We start from the raw sequence: 17,193 nt of genomic DNA, 5'->3' as shown, positions 1-17,193 counted from the left end.
CCACACTTCTGCCTTTATATACACTTTGTCCAAAATACTGGCTCACACCACCAAATCAATGCACAAAGCAGGGTCCACAAGGACATGGATGAGTGTGTGTGGTGTGAAGGAACTTGACTGACCTGCACTGAACCCTGATCTTGCTTTGTGGACTGAGTTCATTGATTTGTAGGGTGAGCCAATACATGTGACAATTAAAGTGTAAGTAGCTGCAATAATTTTTAACAAACGGGTAAAGAAGAAAAAAAAATCAACACTGTTGCACTCAAAAAACCTATTGGACAGAGTCAGCGTCTTGCAAGATGGCAAGAGAGCTTGTCTTCTTTGTTGTTCGTCTTGTGTAAATGTCCAGAAAGCATGGGCCATGGATCATCTGTGGAGACACAGGTAACAACACATTGGTCACTTAAATTATACAAGAAATTCACTAAAAATGGCAAAAACAGTTACCTAATTTGAAGTTCGCCACTCAAATTCAGTAAGCCACTGGGGGAAAGTTGTGACATGAGGGTTAATGTGAACAACCTTTCGCTTCACAGTGGTCCCAGTCCTTCTGCTTGTCCCAACCTTGAGGTACATTTTGTTCCCTCTTCAGGGTTTATCCTTACAAAAAAACCTTGCACACGCTGACTCCTGGTATTCCAGGTTCAATACATAGAATGAACCAAAGAAGACTGACATTGCATCAGCAAAGATGTTCTCTTTGTCCAGCTCAACAATTACACGCCCCTCTGCACTCACCATCCAGCAGGTGGCGGTCATTGAACTTTGTCCTTAAATGTATAGGGGCAACATGTTGTCATTATGCAACATAAAATAATTTCAATACTTCACTTCTTCACACTGTCTAGATAGTCATAAAGCAAATAGCTATGTACAGTTAATTATTAATGGCCTTATGTACATAAGTCCGTTTTAACATATTATAATTGTACATAATTGGGAATTATTCTGCCCATTAAACACACCTAACAAAGAGTCAGCCCAATTAAATTACCGGAGATGAATCAACTGTATGGTTATTTTGGGTTTATAGTTTGTTCTGCTGTTAAACTTTACAGTATTGACTTCAGTATTTTGCTGTTGGTGTAGCTAGATTACTATGTTGATCAGTAATATGTAATGTGAAATTTGATATTGTTACTTTGCTGGATTCACTGAGACACATGTCCAACAACCTTGGTTTATAAAGGAAATTACAGAAATTTGAGCTAACAAAACAGAGACAGGATACCTGTGTCCACGAAAAGCTCCTGTGCCAAACAGAAATTTTAATATGGTCTAATCAGCTCTATTTCATAAATGACTTCTTACCAAGCATAATCAGCCTTGGGGTGCTTGGCAGGCTTTTAACATGCAAACTGAACAATATAAATTTGCGTGCACTGAAGCCACAAAATTTAGAAATACACAGCTGCAAAAAGTTCAGTGACCAATTACCTTTCCTGAATGACATATGCAATGCAAAAAATAAGAGTATTGTCAATAGGGTCCAATTCCCAGTTTTTACATGATCAAAATTATTCACAAAAGGCTTCAATAAACAGAAAATGTGTGCTGACAAGAGAGCAGTGCACAAAAACGAAAAGATATTTGAGCTCGACGCTTTAATGGGTTTAACATGACTTAGTCAGCACTCCGCACCGTACAGGTAGTACAAGCACACCTGAAAACACTGACCAGCTAACAGCTTTAAGCATTTGGGCGCAACCTCGGTAGTTCACCGATTCACCTGTTGCAAACGTCCAAGTTTCTATCAAGTCTCATAAATCCATCGGCAACTATTACCTAACTAGTCTTTTGAGTCTCCACATTCATAGCTATTGACATTTTGTCTTAGCATTTGAATGAAAATATCCTGGTAGGGTAGCTTAAAAGTCAAAACAAACAGTAATAAGAACGCATTTCTGACTTCTCTCGAATAAGTGAAAAAAACATTTACCTTCAGACTGATTAGCTGGTTCCGATCCAACTTTAATGTGTCCCGTGTCAGTCCGTTTTAGGGAAAAAGTGTTAAGTGGTTTCATTTAATTTTGGGATACTCCCGCATGGACGAGCAATTTGGAGTCTAGCAGAGTTATCACGAATAGCATACGATCTTCAGATATAATCCAGTCAACCTTGCATTTAACCCGATTGAACATCCAGTTACCTCTGACTACTTCTAAGTTGCACATGTTAACGGTCTCATCATCACTCTGTGCTGCAGCGAACTGGATCTGTGGCACAGAATAGTTGATGGTCATGTTGTTCTCCTGCTTTGCAGCTTTGTTTGAGTCTGAATTAATTGCGGCTTAAACGTGCAAAACTAAGAGAAGCAGATCAATATTTTCTTCTTGTTGTTATTTAATGGTGGTTGGCAACCAGCGAAAGGAGCATTAACCACTCGAGCAATATTTTCTATCCCCATTGTTGTTTTGAAAGTGAATACCCGACGTGTGCGTCATACGTCACGTTGTACGTCAGGTGAAGGTGTGGTGTCGGCTATCGCACCTGTCGCATTAAAAAGCTTTAAAAACGTAACAATTGCTTTAAAAACACAACCCAACGCGCTAAACTGTGATAATGTACAGAGCATATTATTAGGTTAGTTCACTGTAGTTAGCAGAGGTGTCTTAAAAGTACCACCTTATACAAAACAAATGAAGGTCCAGAAAGAATAAGAAGAGAAAAAAGGAACACCCTGCTAAATTAAGTAATTTTTAAACATTACTCTAAATGTAGCCATTAGTATTTGTTGCTGGACATACAAAAAATAAGTATACTTCAATTATATTTCCCAAGTATACCTTACCTAGTACGTATACTAATAATGCTTCTTGGGACTATATTGGCCCCCGTTTTAGTACATAACAGTATTCTTGAAATTAACTTTTAGATGTACTTTTTGTTCACCATAATTGTACTAGCATAATGTCATAATGTCTACAAGAGTATAATTAAAATATACGCGACTCTATCACAATACTAACCTTACAAGTATACTATTAATTAATAGTATTACTAATGTTTCACATTGTTTGACTTAACAAATACATTTATTAATATATGAGGTTCCATTCAGTTCAAGGAATTAAATTTTAGTGTGGCTGCAACTTCCTCCTTAAGTTAAAAATTATGCTGTAGTTTATATGTTATACTACTTTCACAGTGAATCACATTTTATGGTAATACACTCTGAATGAGGATTTAAGTAATTACTCTTAGATCTACAGTAGAAAACAACAGAAATTCGGATGGTGTAATAGTATAATCTCAGTGACATCACCAATTGTTACATTTGCTGTATTTTACAGCTGTTTCCATGAGTACGGTGAGTTACCGTAAAAATAATGTAATCTCATGGAATTTTCCCACAATTACATGCAAATTACAGTACTAAACTGCTAACATCCTTTAGAGTTTTTTACTGTTGATTTTGCAGTACTAAGCTATGGAAATTACTGCAAAGGCTAACAGTGTGCCTTTGGGCGACTGTTGTTATGAATTGGCGCTAGATACATAAAAGTGAATACATTTGAATCGAATATATCACAAAGTGTCATGAGACGGCTGTCTTTACTGGCATGTTGGCCATTAAAATAATTCAGGTTTAAAACACTTTTGAGTTTGATCCATATTTCAGACCTATTTTTATGGCTATTGCTTGATCAGCACAAATCACCATGTTAATGTGATGCCACTGAACAGGCTTTTTCTGTGCACATAAATCATCAGTAAAAAAAATACACACACACACACATATATGTGTATGTATGTGTGTGTATATATATGTATATGTATATTTAGTATTCAGTTGTATAGTTAAACACTTGTTCCATGATGAAGAGTTACTAAAGTAGAAACAGTCGCTGAAACTTGGTTTTGTGTCGGTAGTGATTTTGTATTAATCAAAGCTGAATATAATTTGGTTGATATTGTTCAGAGTTAATTGTCGGGTGGGTATCTCTCCCAACGAGATGAGTGACGATGAATACAAATAGGTCAAGTCTTTTTTTTTCATCTCTTTTTTGTACTCGCCAGATTGCTTTTGTATGTGTGGGTGTTTGTGTGAGTGCCAGTTGCACATTGCTGGTGCAGCACCTCTCTCGATCTTTCTGGAGGTCACAGCTCATATCCTCCTTTATATTTTAAGCGTGTAATTCTCCTCGTAAAGCTGTATTTTATTGGTGTCAGATCGCTTGCCTGTAAAATGGTGTATTGACTTCATCCCCCTCCCTTTCTTCTGATTGTTATTTGTGTGTGAGCAGAGATGCCTCTGAGTGTTTCATGTGTTCTGTGTGAAAAAGAGAGAAATTAGCTCAAGTCATGAGTCTCCATGTAATGTATTGAAACCTTCATACAAGGGTTGACCATGTCCTGGTTGGTGACATTGTGATACAAAGTATCCAGGCAGCGTGTGTGCTTTGTGTAGTGTGTGTTCTTGCTCAGGGGAGCTAATAAGGTCACTAGAACCAGCAGAACGATGTGTCACAATGAAGGTCGCAAGTTCAGTCCCTGTGTGTAATGTCACACTGGTGACATTAAAGCAGATGGCCTCTTAACTCAGCTGCCTTGTGCCAGTCTTTGGTACAGCAGACACTATGGCTGAAACACTATTACGCTTCCTAAGCCTCAATTACAGCATGAAATCTTATCTCCTACAAGTTAACGTTCTCCTTCAAAACAACTGAAGGGCAATCGGCCACAGAAGTAGGAGGGATGGAGAGGAAATCAAAGAGTGTTGGAAATCAAAGGTTGTTTTTTTTAAAATTCTTTTCACCTTTACTTTTTTTTTGGTTTGTTTGTATCATACACACAATTTCGTCCAAGGACCCTATTAACCGACAGGATGAACTTTTGTCCCCCGCTCAGGTACCCTCATCTCTGCGTGTGATGAGGGAGACGGGGTCAGCTGTTTTTATCCCGAGCTGAGACCGTAAAGACCTTGTCGATCTGGTCCCCAGAGAGATGGCTGTAACAGCATTTTTCTGTAGAAATCATAGGACAAGACACAGCCCGAGCTGGGATCAGCAGGTATGAGAGGATATCTGTATGGCTATGGGAAGCTAATACCATTTTTCCCTGAATGTCAGTGCTGTTAAACAGTGAGATAAATGTTAAATTAGAGCTGCTCATAGCCATTTATGAGTAGGATATGTACTGGTATCGACTGTGCATGTGTGAAAACCAGCGTTCGAGGTGCTAATGAAAAGAAAATTATGTTACACACTCCTATCAGGTTTATTTCACATTATGTTATAATAACACTAATATTCGGTCTAATACACCCTTTTACATAAATTATGTCACACAAGTTTGATCATTTGTCACAATTTAAATGACATGCAATCTAATAACACATGATCAAATCTCATGTTCTTGTAATGCATGCCATATGGTGCCGGCTTGACATGCCACAGCTGTGAATGTAGGCCAGTCAATTGCTTATTGCATCGCGTTGGAAATCTAAGCAAGGACAACCACAAGGGGTGGTTGTCTGCCTGTCACACTGTCTTGCATTTCAATCAGTGATCTCCTTAATAATGTCCTTGTTATTGATCGCAGTTGGGAAATGATTCGCTTGCTCTTGATGTTATTGTTTGCTTTCCTCTGCCTTGACGCCATGCATGTAAGAACAATTGTTAAGTCTTGATTTGTTATTTTTGCCCCCGGTGGTGCTTCTTTGGCCAAACGTCTTGTCTGGGCCATTAAATCCCAAACCACTTCCTTCTGCTCTTATTTAAAATCCATTGCTCATAATAATCTGATATATACCTTCTCTAAAACAACTAGCAAAAATCCACCCTACGGGCAGTTTTTCCAGGCCTGAGGTGCTTTTTTGCTTCAGTCATGTATCACATCGACGCGTGTGGTAAATTTATCTTATTCTGAATATATTTGTTACACAACTGTGTATTGTCAGATGACAAAAACTTGGTATTATTTTTACACTCAACAACAGAATATTAAATTGATGCATAGTGAATCTATATAAATATATATTTCTGTGTTAATAATTCTGTGTTTCTAAATTATGACAAGATCCATCACTGGCTGAAATGCCACCCCAAACCATAATAGAGCCTCCACCAGTCCTATGTACTTATTGATGACAATTTGAATTAAAATTTCAAATTTGGATTCATCACTCAATAAGACCTGTTGACACTGATTTTTAGGCCATTTCTCTTGCAATTTGCCATACCTTCGCCTTGCTCCCCATTTCCCTTCCTTCACAATATCTTCTTCTGCTGAGAAGAAGTCATGCTTCTGCTGAGATCATTTCTCATGAGGCTTCAGCAAACAAAAGATGGATCAATTCAAGGCCCAAATCATCTCTTGGGGTCTGTTTCTTACTCACAATCAGTTCGGTAATAATACAATAACGTTTGTAACTTCATTGGAAACTTTTTAAAACTGAAGCGATTAACCCGAAGCGGTATCATTTCACTTCAAGAACTGTTTGGTGTCTTTATTTTACTGGAAAGGTTTTTGGGGTCTTCTTCCTGTCTGTGTTTGTTTACCTGTGTACACATCACACTGTTACTATTTTAGAGGTTTGTGGATTTTTTTAAAGTGTTCTCACAGCAGCTTTAGTTTGGGGGGAATCTGGCTTACAGCAATGTTGTGGCAGTTCTGCACTGTGAAAAAATGAAAAATATATTACTACTTCATTTAAGATGCCTCTTCAAATGCATTATCTTTTTACATCCAAATAACCTGTGCTGGGTTCACTCAAGGGTAATCCACTCTGCAGCCTCTGGTAACATGAGTCTAATGGCTGTTTGTGCAATGGGATCAAAGTGCCAAGGCTTGTGTGCTGAATGAATAGTGTTCACTGTCTCCACTATGCACTGTAAAGTAAATACATGGTTAATCGTCATGACAAGCTGTTAAGAGGGACCGAGGCCTCCCTGGTTGTGGAGTCTAGACTGCAGAGATAGTGGCAGAGGGGAGTGTAAAAGCTTCCAAAGTCTGTGCAGGGACTGCAGGTAGAGAACAGCTGCAGTGTGGGTATAAGGAAAAGATTACTGTCTTCACAATTGGCAATTTCAAACTTCGAGAACTCATAGAAAGAAAGGTGTAGACCAGCGTGAGGTTCAGTGGAAGTCCATCAAAAATACATAAGATAAATAATACAGCTGTTTGGCAAGGTGAAACCTTCTGATAAAGACACAATAGCTGAAAAAGCTGACTAGATAAAGCAAGGTAGACTAGTAGAAATCGGATTATTGAAAAGAAAACAAGGACTTTACATGATGCACTATAAAATAAATTAGGCCTTTTCATTCAAGCAATACTAGTGTATTACATACACTCAATGTACACTTTATTAGGTACATCTTGCTAGTACTGCCTTCGGAGCTGTCTTAATTCTTCATGTTATATATTCAAAAAGATGTTGGAAACAATCCTCAGAGATTTTGGACTATGTTGTCATGACAGCATCAACAGTTGCTACAGATTTGTCGAACGTGCCGAAGGTGCCAAAGGTGCTCTATTGGACTGAGGTGTGGTGATTTTGAATACAGAGAAGTCATTGTCATGTTCAAGAATCCTGTGTGAGATGAGATGAGCTTTGTGACATGACAGGTTATCCTACTGAAAACAGCCATCAGAAGGTGGGTACACTTTGGTATAAAGGGATGGACATAGTCCAGGGCATAGTTGGGTAGGGTGAGGTGTTTAAATGATGCTCACTTGGTACTAAGAGCCAAGAATATACCTCCCATACAATTACACCAGCAGCAGCAGCCTGAACCAATTATACAAGGTAGGATGGATCCATACTTTTATAGAGATCCCTACCCTATCATCCGAATGCTGCAGCAGAAATTAAAAGTCAACAGACCAGGCAACATTTTCCCATTTTTCCAGTTTTGGTGAAATTGTATGAATTATGGCCTAATTTTCCTGTAATTTGAGGACAGGCGTGGCACACAGTGAGGTCTTCTGATTTAATCCACCTGCCCTCTAGGTTTGACATGTTGTGCGTTCAGAGCTGATCTTCTGCATTCTTTGGATGTAATAAGTGGTTGTTTTAGATATTGTTCTCTTTTCTCTGTAAACCCTAGAGATGGTTGCGTGGGAAGACCCCAGCAGATTAGCAGCTTCTGAAATACTTAGGTCAGCCCTTCTGGCACCATCCACCATCCCGCATTCAAAGTCATTTAAAATTACCTTTCTTCCACATTCTGATTCCTAGTTTGAACTTCAACAGGTCATTTTGCCTGTGTCTACATGCCTAAATGGACTGACTCATTGACTCTTGTCTCCTTTGCCATTAACATTATCACAGGAAGTAAGAGCGTCATGGCTTCAATGCATGATCTGATATTCTCATCTTGGTATTGTTCCTACATCATCATAACATGTTGGTCGAGGATCAACATTGCAACTGAGCAGCACTCAGTTAGCATTAGCCAAGAATTTAGCTAATGCTTTCAAAGACTGTCATAGCAAACCAGCATGAGTAAGCAAAATTTGGCTAGTAAACCTAACTTGATAATATATTTATTATATGATATAAATTCGTAACAAACAATTGAAATGCTTCCAGAAGAGACTTTTATTTCCCCTAAATTGCAATCCTGTGACTTCACAATGCAGTTTTGATCCTGGACCAACATTTTTATGGTAATCATGGAACAGCACTGACACAGAGATATCAGATATGCCGGGCTTCCATTGCCAAACAGCTTCTGTAGCTGGTCCAGTACTTTTGTCCATATCGTGTATTTGGTCAGAAGTTGGTGAAAGCCAGAAATGCTCTTCATTCACTGGAAATGCACAACTTCTTTGTCAAATGTAGACTTGCATAGTATGTTTGGATCATAGTCTTAGAAAATAGAACTCGGTCCATCTTGTGTCTTTGCCATCGCTGTCACTCAACTGTAATTTCACAATACCAACAGCCATTGCCACAGTCTGAATAGCCAAACAGTTTACTCCTCTGCACATGGTCCCTGGCTCTGTTGTATTCCCCAGCCCTCATGTCTTTATGTCCAGAATGGTTTACATTCTGGATAGGCTTATCTATGTGTGGATAAACTTTGCTTCTTTTTTTTAACTGCAGCTGCTCCCATGTGTTTCTCCAACAAACAGCATCTTTCACTGTGTATACTTTACTTTCTATAAAAGGACTTTAAAAAAACCCTGCCACCTGTCTAGTTGACGGCTGAGTGAAATTTGAAAGCCGTGGCTTTTACATGCCGTTTGATGATGAATCATTCCTTTCTTTCTTTTTATTTCCTTTTTTCCACCCTCCCATAGTGCTTTAAAGAAGCCCAAGTCTTCACAAGAGCTCTGTAAGGATTTACACTGAAAGATTGACACAGTGGATGATGAGCGCTACGATATCGAGGTGAAGGTGGCCAAGAATGAGAAAGAGCTGCTTGTCTTTGTAATGGAAATGAACAGAAGTTTAACTCTGTGTCAGAATTTTTTATGGAAGCTAACCACACCTGTATTTTACCCTAGGTAACCTCCAGCTCTTTGAAGATCAAATGCTACACTCTCATCTTAATCCTCCTTCCAAGATTATATCTATTTACATCTCTAGCCACACCAAAGTGAAATTGTGATATTGCATGCACTGCCTCAACTCACGGGGAATTGCAGACATTGGTATGAAAAACCATGCATAGTTGAATGTCAAATTGTATTCTGCAGGCTTTGTGATCTGCTCTAATCCACAAAGGATGCAGAAGAGAGACGTTCTGTGTTAGTGCATATCTAAGATTGCAGAGCGAATATAGGAGAAATGGAGAAACACCGTGCTTCGCTCGCTTTCTTTTACTGACCCTGAGTCCCAGCTCGAGATTTTAGAAGATGCTGGAAAAGGAAGTTCATAAGAGGCCAAACCTGATGCACCAAAAGAGGCCTGGAGACCAAACAGAAAAAACAGCATGAAGAAGAAGAAAGTGAAAGTCAGGCTGCAGGCAGCAGCTTGCTCAGGTTTACACAAATTTTTTTTCCGATAGAAACTATTGTGTGTACACACACATACACACACACAGCCACACACTTTTTATTTTTTACTGCAAGGCTTCTTGTTTGACATTACCAATATCTGCAATATCTTAAAGTGGCTGTTCAGTACAACTATAGCCATAATTTAAATAATACTCAAGTGCTCTTGTATTTCTGCTTCTATTTGGCTAAATTAACTCTAACTCTTAGTTAGATGCAAACTTTGTGGAAATACCTCAGGATTTTCCTTTGGCTTGATTTTTGTAATAGAGTTCTGCAGGTCACAGATTACCCCCCACCCCCCAAACATCCAACCTCAACCCCACCATGACACAACAGCATATCAAATACAAACTTGTTACCAAATGCAAGTGCATTTTGCATTTCTTTGGATCTACTTTGCATTCTGAACTGTTGGTGGCAGCATAGGTCAGGATGCTGACACCATGACAAATAAGGGATCTGACTCATACTTCCAGTGTTCACTTTATCATAATCTCCACCAGGGGCTGTCCAAGCATCACCCTCCATTCATCCATTCATTTTTATTTATTTATTTTTTTTACTCATGCTTGAAAGACGGCTGCTGAAGGTGGAAGGATGAAGGACTGATGGCACATTAAATTTTAACCTACGACTTAGCTTGAGTAAACCTGGTCCTGCATGGTTTGATTCTGTAATATAAGTTGGTATGGTCATGAATATCTTTACTGTTGCAGATTATGATGATTGTGAAAGTACAGATTGAGTGGCAGATTGTTGAATAATAGGTCATGATTGTAGGTGGCTAAACTACATGCACAGTATCTATTAAACAATGCATTCAAAATATTGTTTCCTCACCTTCAATGCTCATGTCATTTTGTGTTTTTCTTCTATTTTGAACAGATGGCCTTGTTGTTATTGACCTCAGATGGGTTTCTGTAGTAATATCAAACATCCCACACAATGTTATATTTGCCCTAGCTTTGACTCTCAAGTTGAAATTATATCAAGGCTTTACTGTCTGCTGCTGTCTTATGTGTGTCAGTGCTGCTTACACTGGAACAAGCTAGAAATAAGACACAGAAACGTCCAGAGATTGCTTGGATTCATCCAGATATAGCTGCATGTAGCTTTATATTTGTTGATGGGAATCAGAGCCTCACTGAGGTGTCATGGGAGTGATTTAGTTAAACATCTGCGATGGGAGGTGCCCACTTAATAACCGGTGACATCCTCTTTCTTACTCACTCGTCTCTCTCTACTGTGTGCCAATGCTGGGTTTCTAAAGTTCTCTTTTTTTGCTTTTTTCACACAGTGTACTTTTATGGCATCCTATGTAAAATAAACAATTCCAGTGGAAGATCAGTAGCCATCAGTGTCGTTACTAAGAAATGGAGTTGAATAAAACATCATCCACCCCTAGAGCAATAAGTGTAAATGATCTAGCCATAGATAAAGTGGCAAAAATTCCTTTTTTGGAAATCTGGTTGATGACGGTGGTAGATTTTTGGTCATGGGAGATTTTGGCATTGCGTAAGGCCTGGTGAAAGCAGGAACCAGATGGACTGGAAAAGGTAATCAGTTTTGACAGCTCAAATGTGAGAACATGTTTTGTTTGGGGGTTTTTTGTTCTTTTTATTATTGTTATTTTAAGATTTGATTTTTTGACACCTGGCGTGTTTGAAAAAGCTCTTGCACAGTGGGTTGATGTCTTTTTGCACATTTTATTTTATATATTTTCATAATGCACATATATCCCTCTATAATGTGTGGAGCCTTATGTTTCAAATATACTGGCTGAGGGCTACTTTACTGTTACAAAATCAACAAGAACAAATTATTACATGTAACTACTTAAGCTTCACATAAATGCACTGAGTCAGACTTTTGATGAGAGACAACATTTTGCAAAGAAGAGACACACTGGAATTCTGTCTCTGCTTTTGTTAGACTTACAGCTGATGTGACGGAGTCCCTCAAGGACCTATCCTCGGGCCACTGAACATGTGAAACTATTAGAAATCGAGCCAGTCGGGTCAGGGCAAGGCTTGTGGTGGTGGTGTGTGGTCAAGGGGTTACACCCGTGGACCTGACTGACCGAGCAGGGATCCATATATATATTCCAATGCAGTCTAATGTTTCGCACATTATTAGTTAAGTAAAGCCATTCTGAAATATCTCAAAAACTTTTATGGCTCATTGTGAAATCTGGTTTCTCTTTGACACGCATTAGATATTTTTTGTTCTTGATGAAGGATTGTGACATATATGAATATTATCTGACAATTATGTAGTAGTGACATTTGGTGTACTTTAGATTTTATGCCAAATAGCACATTAATAATCTATCGCATCGACTGGTTTATAAATTTACTCTTAGAAATCAAGATGGCAGATAACATATATGTATGTATATTGCATATATTCCATACTACAAGGTGTATCGAAATATTTGACTTTCTGTTCCTTCTTAAAATAAGAATCTATTGGAGAAAAGTGTCCCAATAGATAAGTACCTTATTTCAATCTCATGAAAACCTTTCTGTTTATCCTCAGAATATTGCAGTCCAAAGGTAGTATTAATGCAAATAAGAGCCACGCACAAGGGAAATAATCCAGCTGTTTGCTTCTGCAGGGGTCCGTCTTTTGTTGGCATTTTTGTCTTTGATATTACACAGCAGAGACACAAGAAGGAACAGGAAAATGATCGGAATGATAAAAGTGCTGGGTTTTACCCAGGATGCTGCAGGTATTTGATATGCACATCGACCAGCTGAGCCTCCGAGACATCTCAGATACCAATCATCCATCATACATACATAGTCGGAGCGAGGGCTGCAGTATGAATTAATCCATATGAAGTTGATGTCTGACACTAATGGCATTACTTTCTTCTCAAACAGCGTGATGACATCATTAACAATTGCGCTTTTCCACGACTTCTACCTTCACCTCTGGAACGTCAGTTTCACACAAGATGGCAACGCACTCTTTCATCTAATTTAAAGCAATATGATGAAATGGGGGAAATGTCAGGGGTTTGTTGAAAGCAATGCAGTGTTAGAACCTTTATAATTGCTTCTGAGGTGTTTTAGCTGATGTAACATTTTGAAGGTATACATGTCAGATTTTTGGCAACGTGAACCTCTCTGGCCTGAGGCGCCAAAGATCTATGAATCCTTGACAGCAGCTGCAAACGGCTCGCAGAAAGCAAAACAGCCTAGAGTCGCAATGTTTTCTTCCCAGGTTCGTCTCTACATGCTCAGTGCTGCCTCTTCTGGCATCGACATACATGAGACTTATTGAGCGATGATTTCATTAGGTCGTAGTAGGGAAACTCAGTTAGGACGCACAAAGCCAAAAAGTCCTGAGGAATAGTGCACAGGTATTACTGCAAATTTTGGGTTTAATCTGATACAAGTGAATACAGGGCCAGTATTGCAATACCGATACTTTTAACCTATAAAGGCAGCGTATCGAGCAGAGATTTGTGTGTCATGACTTATGAGATAAATCATCATCAATTTGCAAATTCTGAACACATTTTAATGAGCACTCACACAGTAAAATACACATTTCAGCTTTTTATTTAAATTGTATTTTGAAGAGCTGTGCCTGTCTCTAAAGCACTTTGGGTCGACTTCTGTTGTTTAAATGTGCTACAGGCTACAAATAAAACAGACGTGACAGTCAACACATCATAGTGTGTGAGGTATATTTTTTTCATTTCCAAGAAGTTATTTATTCAACATAAATCAGTGGGCTACATACTGAACTTAGAGTATAGAAACAAAGTATCAATCCTATCTCGCTGCTATCAGTCTGATACCAGTACCAGCGTTGTTATCAATACTAAAGATCATTCTGTCCACCTCTACTGAGGAGGCACAGCTCAAACTGAAGTGTGTGGCTGAGGTAAACAGGTGAGCTCATGATGTAAATATAGCAAAGGCATCACAGGCCCTGAGTATACGGGCATTGCGCTAACTGTAAACGTGCCCAAACCACAGCATCATTTTTGGCAATCAAATTATACCGTGACGTGATTCAGCTCAGGGTAATGGAGGTTTCTGAGGCAGCTGTTGTTTGCAAACTGGATCAGGAATAAAAGTCGAAAAAGAAACACGCAAGATGAAGAATGACAGGTTTATCTTTAAATACATCATTTTTCAAAGAAATTAACATAAACACATTTTCAGATTTGTTGAGCGGAATGGCCTTCTAACCCTCCTCTCTCTCCTCGTTATGTCAACACACACGCACACTTACTCACAACTGCGTTTGCACGTGTACACAATCATCAGAGCGCATTTCTTTCGCTTTATCTTTAAAAAGCACATGCAAAAGAGCACCGGCGCATATGGTGCTCATTTCTGCACCAGTTGCCTAATGCTCTTAAGTTCGCTCTTTGTTCTGAGCATCATTGTTTTAAGGGAGGGAGGGGGAGACAAAGCCGAGCAGTGTCTGCGTGCTGCTGTTTCACAGTAGAAAGTAGAACACTGCTGCTATTGTGTTTGTCACCTCCTAACTCTCTGTATCCTGAAATTGCTGACAGACACGAGGTCAGAAATAGCTGAGGTGCCTTTGGTGGAGGGAATCAAACGAGAAACTTCACTTCTGCAATTCTCTTGATGCGTTAATCATCTCGTGTAAGGGCTGACACAGAGAGTAATGTAAGAGCTGTAGTTTCTATTGAAGATAAAGGTCAGGTGTTTTGGGGTTTGTTTGTTTTTTGTTGTTGTTCTCTTTCTGGGAATTTTGTGGTTTCCGCACAAAATTAAGAGATTATGTTATAAAACCTCTTCCAAGGTGATCCCAAAAAGTTGACTCTGTTCAACTGACCTCTGTGTACTGTAGATTTTACCCAGGCATTAGCGTGCTTGCAAGCTGAGAGGTGTTGACATACTGAACGTAGCCTACTTGTGAATCTGTTTCTGAATTTTACTGTCTGAGCATTTCACAGAAGAGACCTGATCATATATCCTCCATCATTTGAACACACCCTGCTGAATATATGTATTTAGCTTTCACTTTATTAGGTACACCTATACAGTACATCTGCTCATTATATAATACAGTAGCTTAGGTCATTTAGGTATGTAAACATGGTCAAGACCATCTCAACCAGCTGAGGTTCAAAGTGACCATCATAATGGGGAAGAAAGGTGATTTAAGTTACTTTGAATGTGGTGTTGTTGTTAGTGCCAGATGAGCTGGTCTGAGTGTATCAGAAACTGTTCTTCCACTGGGATTGGTTGCAAAAAGATAAAATATCCAGTGAGGAGCAGTTCTCTGGGTGAAAATGCCAGAGAACTCAAATAACCACTCATTATAGCAAAGGTATGCAGAAGAGCATCTCTGAATGCACTAAAAACAATGGGCTTCAGCAACAGAGGAACACATCAGGTGCCACTCTTTCACCATAAACAACAAGAAAGCATGGATCCACCCTGCCTTATATCAACAGTTCAGGTTAGTTGGGGTTGAATGATGTGGGGGATATTTTCTTGGCCCCTTAGTACCAACTGAGCAGCGCATCATATCTGAATGTTGTTGCTGACCATGTCTCTTTATGACCACAGTGTACACACCTTCTGGTGGCTGCTTCCAGCAGGATAGCGTACCATTTCACAAAGATCAAATCATGCTAAAGTGGTTTCTTGAACATGACAGTGAATTCATGTACGCCGACAATCAGACGATGCCCTATGAAATGGCCTCCAAAGTCACCAGTTCTCAGCCTGTTAGAGTAGCTTTGGGATGTCTTAGAATGAGAAATCTGCAGCAACTGTGCAAAACTGTTGCGTCAATATGGACCAAAATATGTGAGGAATATTTCTAGCACCTTTTTGAATCTGTGCCACGAAGAATAAATGCAATTGTGAAGGCAAAAGAGGTCCAACCTGTCACTAGTAAGGTGTACCTAATAAACTGTCTAATGAGTGTATATACATATAGACAGTATAGTTAATTCATTATCAGTGCAAATAACAAAATCTTGCTAAATTATAGCCAAGAGTTTGCTTAAACTGGTAGGAAAAAACTTCTTTCTAATGGACAGGGACATTTTTATATCTGTGAAAAAAATAATTCTTGCTAGAATGAGTAAGTATCAAAGGAAAATTGGATTCCCACTAAGACTCATATGCATGTCAATAGCTTGGCAACATTAGCTAATGAGATATTCATTTTACTTAGCCCACATGCCTTTTCAGAGTCACTGCATAAATGAATGTCTTGAGCAGTTATATAATTTGATAACTGTGGTTATTTGTCATGTTATGATGGCTCACATAATGGCGAGCAGTTAAAGGAACTCCATAACTCAGTTGCCAACACATTATGCAGTCTTTGGGGCCTGCTGGTCTGCACCGTGAGCCCCTTTTTTGTCCAAGATAAACATCTCATGCGATCTCTGTTGACACTTTATTTATCCCAGAAGGCTTTCCCCCCAAAAAAGAAAAGTGTCCATTTTCTGCCTCGAGTCACTCTAGATGTTGGGAGTTTTGCAGCTCTTAGGAGAGCTGACATTTTTTTTTTTTTTTCACTTTGGACTCGGGCTCGTCGTTACAAGAACAGACCGAAACGCACAATGCAGCCAAGGGTAGATGTGTACTGTATGTCTTAAAAAGGTGGGAGGGGCTTGAGCGGGTATTGAGTTTGGTTTTATCATTGAGTGTAGTGGAGGACCCGACTGCAGACTAGGCTCCCTCCTCTCCTCTCCACTCCTCTCACTCGACTCTAGAGCTCTACTTTGTCCCGTCGTGATCCACAGGTAAGCGCAAAAAACAACAACTTTGAACTTTTACAGACGATATCAGACCTTTTGTGGGTGGAAAGTTGAAGATGACGTAAAAAACCCCAAAAACAAACAAAAAACAATGATGCAATAGGCCGCGTTACGATGGCAGATTATCATACTTGGATGTCTGTTGTGCGCATGGGCTGCTGATTTTACTTTTCGGAATTTCTTGGCTGGGAGCCGCTCCCTCTTTTGTGTGCGTTTCACGCTGCTGGTTCACTAAAGGCATGGTGAAGTCATGATTCCCAGCTGCAGGCCCAGAGAGCTTTTTTAAAAATGTGTTTTATTGTGGGGATGCATAAAGAAAAACATACCGCATGCACGCTCTTGCAATGCGCGCTCACGCCTTCTGATTCTTTAGCGAACAAAGTATGAAGGGGCAGGAGGAAGAAGGAGGGGTGGGCAAGTTTCTCATCGCCAAAGTAACCACTCAGTGCAGCCTAATGGAAGTT

General features: G+C 39.4%; 1 protein-coding gene and 1 long non-coding RNA gene across 6 annotated transcripts in view; both read left to right on the top strand.

The window, feature by feature from the left end:
* Positions 1 to 7,546: 7,546 nt before the first annotated feature.
* Positions 7,547 to 9,539, top strand: LOC120433826. Its single transcript, XR_005608795.1, has 3 exons — positions 7,547 to 7,604; positions 9,256 to 9,346; positions 9,463 to 9,539. It is a non-coding gene; the product is annotated as an uncharacterized LOC120433826 (long non-coding RNA).
* Positions 9,540 to 16,564: 7,025 nt separating this feature from the next.
* The window catches only part of cald1a (caldesmon 1a), a 64,193-nt gene continuing 63,564 nt past the window's right edge, over positions 16,565 to 17,193 (top strand). For 3 of the 5 annotated variants that reach the window (XR_005608787.1, XM_031750628.2, XM_039600735.1), the window contains exon 1: positions 16,565 to 16,714. The gene's annotated coding sequence lies outside the window, so the exon portion shown is untranslated. The remainder of the gene's footprint in view (positions 16,715 to 17,193) is intronic. The other 2 variants (XM_031750631.2, XM_039600737.1) reach the window with 2 other exon arrangements.

The sequence above is a fragment of the Oreochromis aureus genome, linkage group 17, assembly GCF_013358895.1.
Source record: "Oreochromis aureus strain Israel breed Guangdong linkage group 17, ZZ_aureus, whole genome shotgun sequence".
In the NCBI taxonomy this organism is placed as follows: Eukaryota; Metazoa; Chordata; class Actinopteri; order Cichliformes; family Cichlidae; genus Oreochromis; species Oreochromis aureus.
Note: the sequence above shows the minus strand (reverse complement) of the source record. Positions and strands in the feature narration are given on the sequence as shown.